Raw genomic sequence first — 16,986 nt, 5'->3', positions numbered from 1 at the left:
TCATTCCTTAGGGGTTATGGGTCCATACTTACCCAGAAAATTTTCCATTTCTTTTATGTTTTCCAATTTTGTGGAGTATAGATTTTTGAAGTATGACCTGATGATTCTCTGGATTTCCTTGTTATCTGTTGTTATGTCTCCCTTTTCATTTTTGATTTTGTTAATTTGGATGTTCTCTCTATGCCTTTTGGATAAGGGCCTGTCAATCTTGTTGATTTTCTTAAAAAATCAACTCTGTTTCATTGATTCTTTGTATTGTTCCTTTTGTTTTTATTTTATTGATTTCACCTCTCAATTTGATTACCTCCTGGAGTCTATTCCTCCTGGATGAGTTTGCTTCTTTTTGTTCTAGAGCTTTCAGGTATGCTGTTAAGTCACTAGTGTGAGATTTCTTCAACTTCTTTTTTTTTTTTTTTTTTTTTTGGTTTTTCGAGACAGAGTTTCTCTGTGTAGCTTTGCGCCTTTCCTGGGACTCACTTGGTAGCCCAGGCTGGCCTCGAACTCACAGAGATCCGCCTGGTTCTGCCTCCCGAGTGCTGGGATTAAAGGTGTGCGCCACCACTGCCCGGCCTCTTCAACTTCTTTATGTGGGCATTTAGAGCTATGAATTTTCCTCTTAGCACTGCTTTCATCATGTCCTATAAGTTTGGGTATGTAGTACATTCATTTTCATTGAATTCTAGGAAGTCTTTAATTCTTTCTTCATTTCTTCCTTGACCTATTGGTGATTCAGTTGAGCATTCCTCAGTTTCTGTGAGATTGTAGGCTTTCTATAATTTTTGTTGTTGTTGAAATCTAACTTTAAGCCATAGTTGTCTTATAAAATACAGGAGGTTAGTCCAATTTTTTTGTATCTGTTGAGATTTGCTTTGTGACCAAGTATGTGGTCAATTTTAGAGAAGGTTCCATGGGGTGCTGAGAAGAAGGTATATTCTTTTTTGTTAGTGTGGAATGTTCTATAGATATCTATTAAGTCAATTTGAGTCAAAATTCTCAAATATTATTATGGACCAGCCTTAATAATATTTTTCCCAGGGTCTCAGAAGAGAGGCTAAGATTGGTGAGAATTATTTTTGGAAAATGAATCCAAGTACACTGAGCTTTTAGTTTATCTAATTTATTCTTCTGGAATAAAATCCTATGTACAAAGCTTCAGTTCTATTCTCATGCCTAGGTCCATTCTTGCCTAATTTCTCTCTATGTTTATCTGCTGTTCCCTCTAAGTTCTATCTTAATTCTTTCATCTTAGTCTGCACATTCTTGTTCTTTCACATCTCATTCTTACCTATCTTGTTCTTCCTCATCTGGCTCTTCCTCATCTTCCATCTCATTTTTCTAGTTTTCCATATAGTTCCCCAGTCAAAATCTTCTCCAGCCCAAATACTCAAAAATCCTCTCTAAATCTCTGAGGTTTACAATTACAGTTATATACTCATGCAATAGCAGTGCGCTAGCCAAAGCGAGGTCACCAGGCTTGAATTCTTACAGGGTCATAAAGATAGACAAGAGTTTTCCTCAGACAGTGGCCATCAGACTTTCTTTTGCAACCTAAAAAGGGAGTGGTAAAGGAGGAGGTCAGCTGAGAGCTAAAATCGGTTAATATATCAGAAAAAGAGAATTTATGTGCTCAAACTACATTCCTAGAGGTGGTTAGGTAAATGTTAGGAATCTATAATGTTAGTATAAATATCACTAAGGCTATAAAGAAAAGAGGGTCTGAGTTTAATTTACTTTAATTCAGGAGATCATTTGGCCTTGGAGGCTTGATAGGTATTTCAGAAAAAATACAATGTTAGGAGTACTTGGAAGCACACATAGCATACCAGAAAATCATTGTAGAAACCAGATATATATATAAGCTAAAATATCACCAAAACTTTTTAAGCCATAGATTGACCTTCAGAAATGTCTTTGACCTTTTCCAAGAGATTTTGTGATAGCAGCTGGATTCCAATACATTTTCCTGCACCTTGCAGCACATAACATCTGTTAGATCCCTTATTTCTATGTTAAGTTTCTGTCTGGCAGATATGTCCATTGATGAGAGTGGGGTGTTGAAGTCTCCTACTATTAATATGTGGGGTTTGATGTGTGATTTAAGTTTTAGTAATGTTTCCTTTACATGTGTGGGTGCCCTTGTATTTGGGGCATAAATGTTCAGAATTGAGACTTCATCTTGGTGGATCTTTCCTATGACAAGTATGTAATGTCCTTCCCAATCTCTTTTGATTGATTTTAGTTTGAAATCTATTTTGTTAGATATTAGGATAGCTATACCAGCTTGCTTTTTAAGTCCATTTGACTGGAAAGTCTTTTCCCAGCCTTTTACTCTGAGGTAGTGTCTGTCTTTGAAGTTGAGGTATGTTTCTTGCATGCAGCAGAAAGATGGATCCTGGTTTTGTTTTCATGTTAGTCTGTATCTTTTTATAGGTGTATTGAGTCCATTGATATTATGAGCTATTGGTGACCAGTGTTTGTTAATTCCTGTTATCTTTTGGTGATAGTGTGCATGTATTTCCCTTCTTTGGTATTTGCTGGGGTGGGGGTATCCAATGCCTGTGTTTTCGTGGTTGCATTTGACTTCCTTATGTTGGAGTTTTCCTTCTAGTGCCTTCCATAGGGCTTTATTTGTGGATAGCTATTGTTTAAATCTGGTTGTGTCTTGGAATGTCTTGTTTACTCTGTCTATGGTGATTGAAAGTTTTGCTGGGTATAGCAGTCTGAGCTGGCATCTGTGGTTTCTTATTGTCTTCATTACATCTGTCCAGGTCCTTCTGGCTTTCAGAGTCTCCATTGAGAAATCAGGTGTTATTCTGATAGGCCTGCCTTTATAAGGCACTTGGCCTTTTTCCTTTGCTGCTCTTAATATTCTTTCTTTATTCTGTATGTTTAGTGGTTTAATTATTATGTGGCAAGGGGACTCTTTTGGGTATATAGTCTATTTGGTGTTCTATAAGCTTCTTGTATCTTCATAGGTATTTCCTTCTTTAAGTTGGGAAAGATTTCTTCCATGATTTTGTTGAACATATTTTCTGTGCCTTTGAGTTGGTATTCTTCTCCTTCTATCTCTATTATTCTTAGGTTTGGCCTTTTCATGGTTTCACAGATTTCCTGGATGTTTTTTGTTATGACTTCTTTGGCTGTGGTGTTTTCTTTGACTGACAAATCTATTTCCTCTATTGTATCCTCTAAGCCAGAGATCCTCTATTCCATCTCTTATATTCCTTTGGTTATGCTTGCATCTATAGTTCCTGTTGTATAAGACAAATTGCTAAACAGTCTTATTAGTAAAAAGCCTGGAGCCAGATATTGTGGTGAAAACTGAAGGATCAGAGGAATAGGACAAGCCGCAGCCAACCTCACCATACCAACTCCTCAGCCTCCAGAGATAGCCACTTCCTGTATATTCATACCTGTAAACCTTTCTGTGCCCTGCCATCTTACTTCCTCTTTCTGCCCAGCTTCATCTCTTCATCTTTCCATCTAGCTCTATCACTTCCTGTCTGTCTGTCTAGACCACCAGACCTCTATGGTTAACTAGCACTTGCTCTGTTCCCAGTATGGCCTTGAACTCACAGAGATCTGGATGAATCTCTACCTCCTGAATACTAAGAATAAAGGCCTGTACTACCACTGCATGGCTTCTATGTTTAATATGGTGACTTGCTTATTCCTCTGGTCCCCAGATAAACTTTATTGGGGTACACAAATAAAATATCACCACATTTCCTCTTTTTGTCTAAAATAAAAAAGTTATAACTAATATAAGAAAAACTATATACAATAAGTTCAATAACTATGTATAATATATACAGGCAATAAATACATCAACAATGTCTAGTCCATTTGCATTTGACAAATTCAGCAAAATTATTCCATTTGCATTTGACAAATTAAGCAGAATTATTTCATTGTCTATCCTATCTTTCTTTCTTTTTTTCTTTCTTTTCTTTTTTTTTTTTTTTGGTTTTTTGAACAGGGTTTCTCTGTGTGACTTTGGAGCCTATCCTGGAACTCACTCTAAGCCTAGGTTGGCCTCAAACTCACAGAGATCCTCCTGCCTCTGCCTCCCGAGTGCTGGGATTAAAGATGTGTGCCACCAACACCCGGCTATCTATCCTATCTTGGTGAGTCCAAAATGTACCTAATTCACTTTCTAGGCTAACTTGTATTACCAACCAAAAACTATCTTTTGATGTCTTTCCAACTTATATACTTTATATCTCTTTAGTAACTTTCTTTACTGAATTTCTTAACAAGGAAAACTATAACTGTAACTATCTAATCTTCAACTCCCTCAAAGACCTGAGAAAGAAATAATATTACCTGGTTAACAGAAACTGCAAACAAGTAACTTCCCAAAAATGTCAGTTTTGACAGAAACAGCTGGCTGCCTGGACAGTTACTGAGGTTTCTCTGCAACATTGGGGCACCCATCTTTGGTCTACAGGCCTAGTACATCTGACAGACTCATCTGTGAAGCAGGATTTTCTAAAGAGCCTTCCTATCTTGTCTTGGCAAAGATCAGAAGTCCTTTCTTTTGTGTTCTGTTTGTCCATTTTGGACATTATACTGTCAGCAGTGCAGTCAATGCAAGGGCACTTTCTTGCCCAATGGCTAACTTTTGCCACAATGAAAGTAAGCTCTGTATGGAGTTTCTTCAATGCCCATCATCTTCTCTGATGTAGATTGGTGCTGCCAGGAGCAGACATGTCTCATTGTCATTTAAAAAAGGAAAAAAAATCTATGTTATTAAAACATCTAAAATGCCATATTCTGTAGATCTCTGAAGTATTTGAAGATGACCTGTCTACCTAAAATATATTTCCATTTGATAGTGAAAACATATCTAATCTAACATATGACCTGTCTACCTAAAATATATTTCCATTTGATAGTGAAAACATATCTAATCTAACATAATCTAACAAGTTTGATTGTAATGACTAACTACTAACCTGCATTTCTTTATGTCCTAAATAGTTGGTAATAATTTTTAAGGAGTAGAAAATTTCATTAAATTGTTAACTAAACTGTATAGATACAATACCTTGAACAAAATTAGAAATATATGTACAGTATTTTCTAACAAAATCAATCTCAAATTTATATCAGTATACAAAAATACAAAAATCCAATCCAATGTAAAATATTTAAAACTTGCAGTTGCCTTCTAAAAGTAGATTCAACAATCTACCTTTTTATCTTATCATAGCTATATAAATCAATCTCAAATTTGTAGCAATATACACAATCTGTATATAATATACAAAAATCCAATCTAATGTAAAATATTTAAAATTAGTAGTTGCTTTTTAAAAGCAGATTCAAAAATCTACCTTTTTATCTTATCATATCCACATTCTTTCTTTTTTCTTTTCAGAGTAGATTCAATAATCTACCTTTTATTCTATTATTTCTATTTTTTTAGAGTAGATTCAATAATTTACCTCTTTTCTAATCCTCTTTTTTTCCAAACAAGAACCAGAAATCTAATTTGTTTGTTTAACTTTTTCCTGACCATTAACAACAACTTGTAACTAACCATTCTAAACAATGACAATTATTCATAACCCATTGGATGACCGAAAACCACCCACCCCACATCTTGAGAATGTGGATTACTTCCTGCTGTCTGAGGGCAAAGGCATCTTTAGGGGTTCTTGAAAAGAAAATTTTTGAGTGAATTGTCAAGTCTTGGGAGAGGTAGCTGTATCATTTGTTGTTCAGTCTCTACATAATGCAAAATTGCAGGGCTTATTTCAAGTCCTTACTCAAGTATTCTGTGAGGCTGGATCATCTCAGCTGGCCATCTCAAAATTATCCTGAGCAGTTTGCTGTCTAAAACTGATCTTTGGGTGGTGTTTGTCCTGATGGAATCATCTTTGTGGAGCCCCATCATCTTTTCAAAGACTTCAAATTTGCTGTAAGGCATGGTCATGATTCCCTGTAAAAAACTGATAGAGACTCAAACATGAAAACATGTACAGGCAGCTTGATGAAGCCTTTTTTCTAGAATTAATTAGTACTCTATGTGACCATTAATATCATGACAAAAGTTTAAAATATATATCTTATAAATTTTAATATAATATTCATACCTTAAGAAAAGTTTTACAGAGTCAAAATACCACCAAAGAATTATGAGATTAGTGGCAATAGAATAGTCCATTAATTTTGGTTTTTCTTCTGTCCCATATCAGGTGGCTTTTCTGATATGATATAGAAATTTTGTATTTTCTTTTAACAAGCATGCTTGGGTTTAGAGAAGGAAAGAGCCATACTCCAACTCCAAAGCCAGCTTTAATTTTTAGTTGAACTGGGACTACATAAAGACCATTTGTGTTATGTGTCTGTAGAGAACAGCAGAAACAAACATTTAGGAAGACTTATAAAATTTTATCCTGTTAGATATGTGATATACTAATAGGCCAATTTATTCTTTTTCTTGGGACATTTCTTTTTCTGTATTATTTGTCCTTTTTCTTCAGATATCTCATTTGTCTACTGTTTTTTATATTCCTTATCATTCATTCTCCTGAAGGACAAAAACAAAAACCCTTCCCAAACCCTAACTTTGGGGAGGTTTCCTTTTGGTAAATTATATCTGATTAAATGAAAAGCATTAGTTAATGGTATAAGTTAGTTTAAATTAAATGGTCATGCTTGTTGATCAATCATCACTTCTTTTAATGAAGAGGTCTCTCTTGTTCAAATAGATCCTTTATCAATTTTGATGGTATCCATAGCTTTTCTTCTCCTGTAGAAACAAAAGGAAAACCTTGTCCCCAATACAATACATATCCTGGTTTCCATTCTGAGGTCAGTACATCCTTAAAGTATATTGGATGATTTAATTCTGTAGTTTTTTTCTATTATCCAATGTCTCTCCACAGTTGTTCATTTCTTATTAGCACTGAGAAAATTCAAAGTTAAAAGAGCATTATGTAATCTATTTCTGGGGGTTTTGTTACCCTTTTCTGTTTATCTAGCATATCCTTTAGAGTTTGACTTGATCTTTCTATGACTGCTTGGCCTGTAGGATTATGTGGTATACCTGTAATATGCTTTATGTTGTAACAAGCAAAAAAATGTTTCATTTTACCAGAGACATATGTTGGAACATTGTCAGTTTTAATTTGTACAGATATACCCACAATGGCCATAACTTATAGCAAATGCATGATTACAGAATCAGACTTTTCAGAACTCAGAGCAGGTGCCCATTGAAATCTTGAACAGGTATCAATGGTATGAAGTACATATTTCAATTTTCCAAATTCTACAAACTGAAGCACATCCATCTGCCAGATTTCATTCTCCTGAGTACTCTTTGGGTTACATCCTGCTGGTAGTGGAGTTTGATTTTAAAAGAACAAGTAGGACATTTCATTATAATTTCCTTGGATTGTTGCCAGGTTATCAAAAAATCATTTTTAAACCCTTACTATTAACATGATTTTTTTTATGAAATTCTGAGGCCTCCAGCACATTTCCTATCAACAGTTCATTGATCTTATCATACAAGCTTTAAAACGACTTACTACTGATAAGATAAAAGCCTTACAAAGACTTAATAATGAAAATAAGAAAAATATTCAGACACAGACAGAGGAATTTAGAGCAGAACCTACTGTACCACCAAAGAGGAGCAGCCCAAAGTTTTTATAAAATCAGCCTTAGTTTACCCAAGTAACATACAAGAATACCACCAGATAATAGGCATCCCCAAGGCCATACAGAAGTTGACTGGAATCCTTTAGAAGTTTTAGATTTGAAGAGATTTGAAGAAGCAATCATTTCATATGGTATGCATTCACCTTCTGTGAAAATGATTTTAAATTCATGCTTAGCTCAGAACAGAAGTATTCCACAAGACTAGAAAGATGTAGCTATAGCAATAGTGAAGCTGGCCCCCAGTTACAATGGAAAACATGGTGGAAAGAGAAAGCTAGGGTCATAGAACAAGGAGGTAGAGCTAGAGGTACAAACAGTTCCCAAGATCAGCCTCCAGGTCAAGTCCAAATTGGCAAATTAGTATAGATTTGACTATCTCACCTTGGTGCTATATAATATAGCACCTTTGAATACTTGGGACACAATTGAAGAATCAGTAAAAAGGACTGAGTCATTTACTAAAATTATATAAGGCCCAAAAGAAGCCTAAACTGATTTTTTGTAAGATTAATTTCAGCTGTAAAATACATGAATGAATCCAAAATACAGGTGATATTGGATCTCACACTTATGATGATATTTGGATAGGAGAAATGATTTCTAAAAATTTTTAAAAAATCAAAAGTTTAGACATTTTCACTGTGGTAAACAAGGTTATGTGAAAAGAGATTATAGGCAAGGTGTTCCTAAAAACAATCTTTTTTTTTCTAGAGATAATTCAAATACAGGGAACCAGCCTTCTGGAATATACAAAAGGTACAGCAAAGACTGAAACTGGACTAATGAATGAAGATCAACAAGGGACAGGCAAAGTAACACTTTGCTATCTGGAAACACCTTAAGAGACCACTCACAGGCCTCACTGTCCAATTTTGCTCAATCATTCCCTTTCAGCATTGGTGAAACTTCTCCACAGAGTGCTTAAAAAATCTAATGCCTATTGTTAAAAACCATACTGCTCTGGATGATAGAACAGCTTCAGTAAACAAAACAAGAATTTCTGGAGAGACAATAACACAGGTATTTTGGCAAACATCTATGAATGATCAAAGACTGAAAATAAAGACATGAATAAATGGCATTATAGTTTAAGGTTTGTTAGACACAGAAACAAATATAACATTAATTTCACTGAAATCTTGGCATCAAGATTGGCCTCCTCAGGAAGTAAATGTTCAGCTTCTAGGAATTGGAACTTTATCTCAGGTAAAACAAAGCACAAAGTGGGTCAATTGTATAGGGACAGAAGGACAAGTGGAAAAATTAAATCCATGTGTGTAGCTGGAGTTTTTCTGGTCTTGCCTGGCTCACAGTCAGGACAAATCTCTCTCACCCATTAGTCCCACAGCCACTCAGACCCAACCAAGTAAACACACAGAGACTTATATTGCTTACAAACTGTATGGCCATGGCAAGCTTCTTGTTAACTGTTGTTATATCTTGAATTAACCCATTTCTATTAATCTACACTTTGCCATGTGGCTCATGGCTTACTGGTACCTTACATCTCCCCTGTCATGGCAGCAGCTGGCAGTGTGTCTTTCCTCAGCCTTCCACTTCCAATTCTCTTTTCTGCTTGTCCTGCCTATACTTCCTGCCTGGCTACTGGCCAATCAGTGTTTTATTTATTAACCAATCAGAGCAACACATTTGACATACACAACATCACACAGCACATGTGTGCTTAACAGCAATCAATTTATGGGGACCTGATGTGTTGCAGCAATTAAAAACACAGATTAATTTTCCTCCATTCTCAGAAACAAACCATAAAATAAAGAATGCTTCTGATAAAAATAATAAAAAGTACTATCAAGAATAGTCACCTACCATTCAGGTTGTACTTAAGCAGCATACAACAGCTGGTGGATTTTCAAAGGTACCAATAGCCCTACCTTTGAAATGGTTAACTGACAAATCAGTCTGGGTGGAACAATGGTCTTTGACACCAGAAGAGTTACAGGCACTAGAGCAGCTGGTACAAAAACAGTTAAATGCTCAACACATTGAAGAATTGACCAGTCCTCAGAATTCTCCTATATTTGTCATTAAGATGAAATCTGGAAAATTGACAATGTTAACAGATTTAAGAGCCATAAATAAGGTGATCAGCCAATGGGCTCTTTATAGCCTGGGATTCCCTTGCCTTCCTTATTACCTAAAAGGTGGTCTACTATAGTGAATTATTTAAACAACCAATTTTTTACTTTCCCATTACAAGAACAGAATAGAGACAAACATGCTTTCACAGTGCCTACTTATAATTACCAGCCTGTTAAAAGGTATCAGTGGAAAATTCTTTCATAAGGGATGTTGAACATCCCCACATTATGTCAAATTTTTATACAACAGTCATTAGAAATAATTCATAAAATGTTCCCTCAATTTATGATTTACTATTATATGGATGACATCTTACTAGCTGCTTCAGACACAGATAACTTAGGAAAAAATGTTTAAAGAAGTAAAGAAAATTTTGTCTTTTGGGGATTACAAATTGCTCCTCAAAAATTACAAAGAGGAGATTCTATTATTTTCCTATGATATAAGATAAGTTTACAAAAGATTCAACCACATAAAGTACAAACCAGGAAAGATTAATTACAAACTCTTAATGATTTTCAAAAATTTCTGGGAAATATTAACTGGTTATGGCCCACATTTGGATCGACAACTCATGGACTAAGTAATTTATTTCAAACATTACAAGGTGATAAGGACTTAAATAGTCCAAGGAAATTATCAGCCAAGGCTGAGAGAGAATTGGTTTTGGTAGAAAAGAAATTATAGGATGTATATGTGGATTGGTTGGATCCAGGGCTTGGTTGTATCTTGAAATACAACCTTCTATGCATTTTCCCACAGGAATTCTGAGGAAGAGAGAAGATAATATCTTAGAATGAATATTTTTACCACAGAAACAGAGTAAAAGTTAAAAATACATGTAGAAAATGTTTCTGAATTGATTCTGAGAGGAAAATTGAGACATTGTCAATGAACAGGAATAGTGTAAGTATTAAAGCTTGGATGGAAAGGTATCCTGGCAGTTGGGAACCAAAAAAAAAATACCACAAAAACACATGGCACAAGAAACCTCATGCAAGAGATTTATTGGGAAGAAAAAAACAGAATGATGGCTGCTTCTGCTCAGTTGAGAAACAGCAGTAAACTGAACAAGATATAGGGCTTCTATAGAGTTTCTTGGGAAGATGGTAGAACTTTTCAAGGTGGAGCTTTCCAGGGTGGAGATTAGTGAGATTTCATGTCCATAGATTAGGCTTTTTACTCTGCAGAAAGTGGGTAGGGTCAATCAGTTAGGGCAGTTAGAGTATTCTGTGGGTGGAACCTGTCAGTTGGAGGTTCTCAGGGGAGGGGCCTTGCTAGTCATGTGACTCAAGGAACTCACCAGTAGACCCAGCAGAAATTGTGGTACCTTTTACTAATGTTGAAATTGCCTCATTATGGACAGAAAATGAACACTGGCAAAAAGCTTGCAGTAATTTTTTGGAAGAGATTAGCATAAAAAAATCCCAACAGCAAGAGATTTCAGTTTATAAAATGAATTAATTGGATCTTTCCTCACATTGTATAGGATACACCACATTCCAGAGCTCCTACATTCTATACTGATGCAAATAAATCAGGAAAGGCAGGTTATAACTCAGGAAAAATAAGCAAAGTGGCCCAAAGCCCTTATGATTTAGTACAGGAATTAGAATTATCTGCTATTCTCATGGTATTATTAGATTTTCCATAACCTCTTAATATAGTTACTAACTCTCAATATGCAGTGTTGTTTTAGATATTGAAACTGCTGCACTTATTCTAAATGATTTAGAATTAACTTTCTTCAATTATAAGAAAAATCAGAACTAGAAATCACCCCTTGTATATACTTGTTATATAACACATAGTAAATCCCATATGGGTTTACCATGCCCTCTAGTACAAGGTAATGAAGAAATTGATCAGCTATTGCTATAAAATGTGCTAGAAGCCTTAGAATTTCATAATAAACAACATGTTAATAACAGGGGTTTGAAGAAAAGTTTTTCTATCACTTGCCAACAAGCCAAAGAAATTATAGGGAAATGTCCTACTTTCCTTCATATAACAAAACTGCACCACCTGCAGGAAGCAACCCAAAGGGTACTCAAAAAATGATACTTTGCAAATGGATGTGCTTCATTTTGAGGAGTTTCAAAAATTAAATTATATGTGTCTTACCATAGATACTTGTGTAGGATTTCAATGGGCAACATCTTTGAGTTTGGAAGAGGCTGATTTTTAATTACATAATTATTAAAGTATGGCCATCAAGGGGATACCTACACATACTAAAACTGACAATGCTAATGCATATGCCTCTAGATAAATGAAAATTTTTTGCACATTACAATATAGAGCATATTACAGGTATACCACAATCCTATAGGACATGCAATTACAGAAAGATCTAATTGTACTTTAAAAGATATGCTTAATAAACAGAAAGGGGTAATAAAGACCTACAGAGATAGATTGCACAATACTTTAATAACTTAAAATTTTAAATGCTAATGAGAAAAAAAGACAGTTGCTGAGAGACATTGGATAGTAGAAAAAACACCTGCTGAATTAAATCAGTCTGTATACTTTAAAGATGTGTTGACTTCAGAGTGTATTATATTGAGTAAGAGGTCTTGATTTTGTTTCCACAGGAGAAGAAAAGCTATGGATACCACCATGATTGATAAAGATTAGATTCAAATAGGGGAGACCTCTTGATTAGAAGAGGCATTAGTTCATCAAACTGCATGGGCATTTCACTTAAATTAACTTATAAGGCTAACAAATGTCTTTCATTTAATCAGACATAACCTTCCAAAAAGGTAAAGTCCCCAAAGTTAGGGTTGAGGACGGTTTGTTGTTTGTTTGTTTGTTTGGTTTTTTTTGTCTTTCCAAGAGAATAAAACCATTCAACCCAAAAACCTGAAGACTACTGTACAAATGAGATATCTGAAGAACAAATTATCCAGTGAAAATGTACCAAGATAAAGAGTAAATTGGCTTAATGGTATAACACATTTCCAACAGAAAAAAATGCATAAATCTTCACAAATGCAATAAATGGCAAATAATCTTTTTGTAGTCCTAAATCAAATAAAACTTAAAGCTGGCTTTGGAGTTGGAGCATGGCTCTCTCCTTCTCCAAACCCAAGCACGCTTATTAAAGTAATATCCAAAGTCTCTGTCTCATGTCAGAAGAGCCACCTGATATGGGGCAAAACAAAGTGACTATTCAATTGTCACTAATCTCCCTCAGATAGCAGGAAGTAATTTTAAGAACATAAGACTCACATTCCCAAGAGTTAGGGTGGGTGGGTTCTTGTCATTGAGTGGGCTATGGATGCTTATCATTGCATAGGGGAAATGGTTAAAAGTTGTTATTGGTCATGGGCAGGGAGGAAACTGAGCAAAGGAGATCAGATTCATTCTGAAAAGAAGGTGGATATAGGAATAATAGGATATAAGGGTAGATTATTGAATCTGCTTTTAAACTAAACAAGCAACTACTAGTCTCAAATATTTTATATTGGTATGGAATTTTGTATATTGATGCAAATTTAAGGTTATTTTTGTTATACTCTAAATGTTTCTACTCTTGTTTAAGGTATCATACCTATGTTACCTACTTAATAATAAAAAGTTCTAGTCATTGAAAGCTATTAATGATAGTAAACAAAGACAGGTTATTAGTCATTTATAACAATTAAACTTCTAGTCATGTTAGATATGTTTTCAAGGTCAAAAAGATATATTTTAAATAGATGATCTTCAAACACTTCAGAGACCTGCAGAATAAGACATTTTAATAACATAAGTATTTTCGCCGGGTGGTGGTGGTGCACGCCTTTAATCCCAGCACTCGGGAGGCAGAGGCAGGCGGATCTCTGTGAGTTCGAGGCCAGCCTGAGCTAACAAGTGAGTTCCAGGAAAGGCACAAAGCTACACAGAGAAACCCTGTCTCGAAAAAACAAAAACAAGAAACAACAACAACAAAAAATAACTTAAGTATTTTCATGAGAGTGAGACACATCTGCTCAGGGTAGCACCAATTTCTTTCAGAAAAGATGATGGGCATTGAAGAACCTCCATATGGATTTTGCTTCCATTGTGGCAAACTTAGCCAGTGTGCAAGAAACTGTTCTTGCCTGAACTGTTGACAGCATGCTGTCAATTTGGACAAGCAAAAGGTGACTGACAAACTTTGTCAAGACAAGATAGGATAGTCCTTAAAATTTCTTGCTTCACAAAAGAAGTCTGACAGGTATTCTAGTCATGTCAAAGGATAAATATTTACTTGTCAGACACTGCTACTTTAAAATTAGGGATGGTTGAAATATTTTGACCCTGGCTTTGAAATCTGCCTATATAATTTTCTGAGTAACACAGGAAAAGACACATCTTTTTTAATGCATTCATTGTACTAGCTATCCAAACTTTAAGAATTAGAAAGGATGCTATCTATGCCTTGTTTCTGTCATTTGCATACCATCAAGGTATCTCTCCTGGTGAAGGAGAGATATGCTTTGCTCAAAAGTAAGTATTTCCCATAATCCAATAGTTTAAAATATTTATTACATACCGATGTAGCATGAATCTTAAAGGTACTTATTAATAAAATCAAACATAAGACCAGTTATTGGGGTGAATGCTGGAAGATCAGAGAAGCAGAACAAGACACAGCTTCCTCACCTCATCAATTCCTCAGCTGATCCTCTTTCCTCAGACTGGAAGCCTCTGTGTCCTCATCTGAATGGGTCTCAGATGAACTGCTGCTCAAAAGCCTAAAAGCTTAACCAGCTAAAAGCTTCTAGTTTCTGGTCTTCATGCCTTATATACCTTTCTGCTTTCTGTCATCACTCCCTGGGATTAAAGGCTCACTTTCTGGGATTAAAGGTGTGAGTCACCATGCTTGGCTGTATCCTTGAACACACAGAGATCCAGGTAGATCTCTGCCTCTGGAATGCTAGAATTAAAAGTGTGAGTGCCACCATTTTCTAGCCTTTGTATCTAGTGGCTATTCTGTTCTCTGACCCCAGATAAGTTTATTAGGGTACACAATATTTTGGGGAACACAATACCACCACACATACCAAAGTATGGTTTTAGCTCTGCCTTATTTCTCAAAAACTAAGAAGTTGCATGTGTAATTTAGCTGAGAGATATAATATAAAATGTTCATCATCCTATACATATGAATGGAAAAAAATTGGTCAACTATAATATGGTGACATGTGTTTCAGATGAAGATATTTTTAAAGAAAAATGGGAGAAAATTATTTTAAATAGAAAATTAAAAAGTATTTCTGTTGCTGATTTTGATATTTGAAATTCTTGAGGAAAATAATTACAGAATTCTTAATGAAAATGTGTCAATTACACAAATAAGAAAATGTCCATAGGAAAATATTGCATGTCAGTGATAAAAGGAGCAATGTATGACAGAGAAAAATATGGCAATTAAGAAGACTTCAGAATTAAAGGAGAACAAAAGAGGCAGAGATGAAAATGGGGGAGGGGATCCAGATGATTTTTTCCATGTTCAATAAATTGGACCATCAAATCCTAGCTACTCCCCTCACATTATGTTGGGAAGATGCTGGGGGATATCTTTCTGTTTGGTGTGAATATGTGTAGCCCATTGTTTAATAAATGGACTGCTTTGGCCTATAGCAAGGCAGCTCATAGGCAGGTGGGAAATCCAGGACAAAGACAGGAAAAGGAGGGGCAGATGCAGAGAAGAGATGCCAGCTGCTGCCAGGAGAAGCAAAATATGAAAGTACCAGCAAGCCATGGCCACATGGCAACTTATAGATTAATAGAAATGGGTTAAGTTATAGGAGATAGCCAGCTAGAAGCCTGAGCCATTAGGCCATACCGTTTATAAGTAATATAGGCCTCTGTGTGTTTACTTGGGTCTAAGTGGCTGCAGGACCAGGCAGGACACAGGAAATCTTCTAACTACAAGAAGCAAACAGCCAATTTATAACATATTATCCTTATTAAACACGAGTTTGCCCTATTTGTGTGATAGTATATGTATCTAGACTTAGAAATATGGTAAATTTAAAGGAGAAAAAAATCCAAGTTTATAATTGCTTTTCAATTTTGAAACTTGTTTTCAAATTTTTCATTATCTAGAAAAATTAGGCAATGTTCAGTGTGGTTGAAATATCATTAGTCCTCTAATCATTTGATATAAACATATTTCATTATATTGGTTAGGATTTTATACAAATAAACTATAGGAAATCTGGGTACTTTTAAATATATGTAGTCAATATTTTTCTTTTCTATATTGAAATTCAGATAACAATGTTCAGTAGCTTGCTCCCATCAAGCTCCCTGATGATCATATGGGACTTAGACTCAGAATAACTAATGGAGCAAGAATAAAGGGAGAACAGTAGCACACTGCTCATGGGTTCATTTATATAAAAAAGGAGGAGACATATGGGAGAATGAGAGAAAAAGAGGGAAAGCAGAGGAGGAGGAAGAAAAGTAAAAGACAGCACATTCAGCTGGGGGAGTAGGAAGAACTGTTGGTGAGCCAACCAAGAATTCCAGAGACAGTTTTCAAGAATTGTCACATTTTTTAACATTAGATCTTTGGTATTAAACAAGTAAAGATTAAGAGCTCCATGAAACAGTAAGGGAATTATTTGGAAGGAATTAACAATTTTATAAACTGCAGTTAACTTTAAGCTCCTATCATACAGCCCATGATAATATGCCATTAGTACCTGACATTACACACTGTCTTAAAGTGTTTTTCCTGTCTATTACAAAATAACCAAGGCAAGGACCAAATTGACAATGCCACAACAGGGCCAAGACACAGAAGGAGAGACATCTCTGTTCTGGAAGGGCCTTTGTACATGAAAGTAAACAAAAATTGGAGAACCGGACTCACTAGTTTACAAAAACAACTGTTATGAGAACTAATAGACTGTGAGACTTTAGCCACTCTTCAAGACAGCTATGAATCCTCTCATGAATAGTGATACTGTTGTGACCTACATATATTATACTAGATGACACCTTTGCCAAATTACACTACCTGACCTATAGCAACTTGAGACCAAGCTTCTAGCATATGCACCTTCAGGGACAAACCACATCTAGACCACAGATTACACTCCTTACTATGAATACTCATTGTCCTTGTGAGTTGGCACTTGACTCATTAATATAGAGATACTGGTTGATCTGATCAAAACATAAAAAGACAGTGTTTGGAGGGAGCTGGACTTGAGTATTCTG

The sequence above is a fragment of the Peromyscus eremicus genome, chromosome 2 (assembly GCF_949786415.1).
Source record: "Peromyscus eremicus chromosome 2, PerEre_H2_v1, whole genome shotgun sequence".
Classification (NCBI taxonomy): domain Eukaryota; kingdom Metazoa; phylum Chordata; class Mammalia; order Rodentia; family Cricetidae; genus Peromyscus; species Peromyscus eremicus.
The sequence above is the reverse complement of the archived record's forward strand: the minus strand, read 5'-3'. Positions refer to the sequence as shown.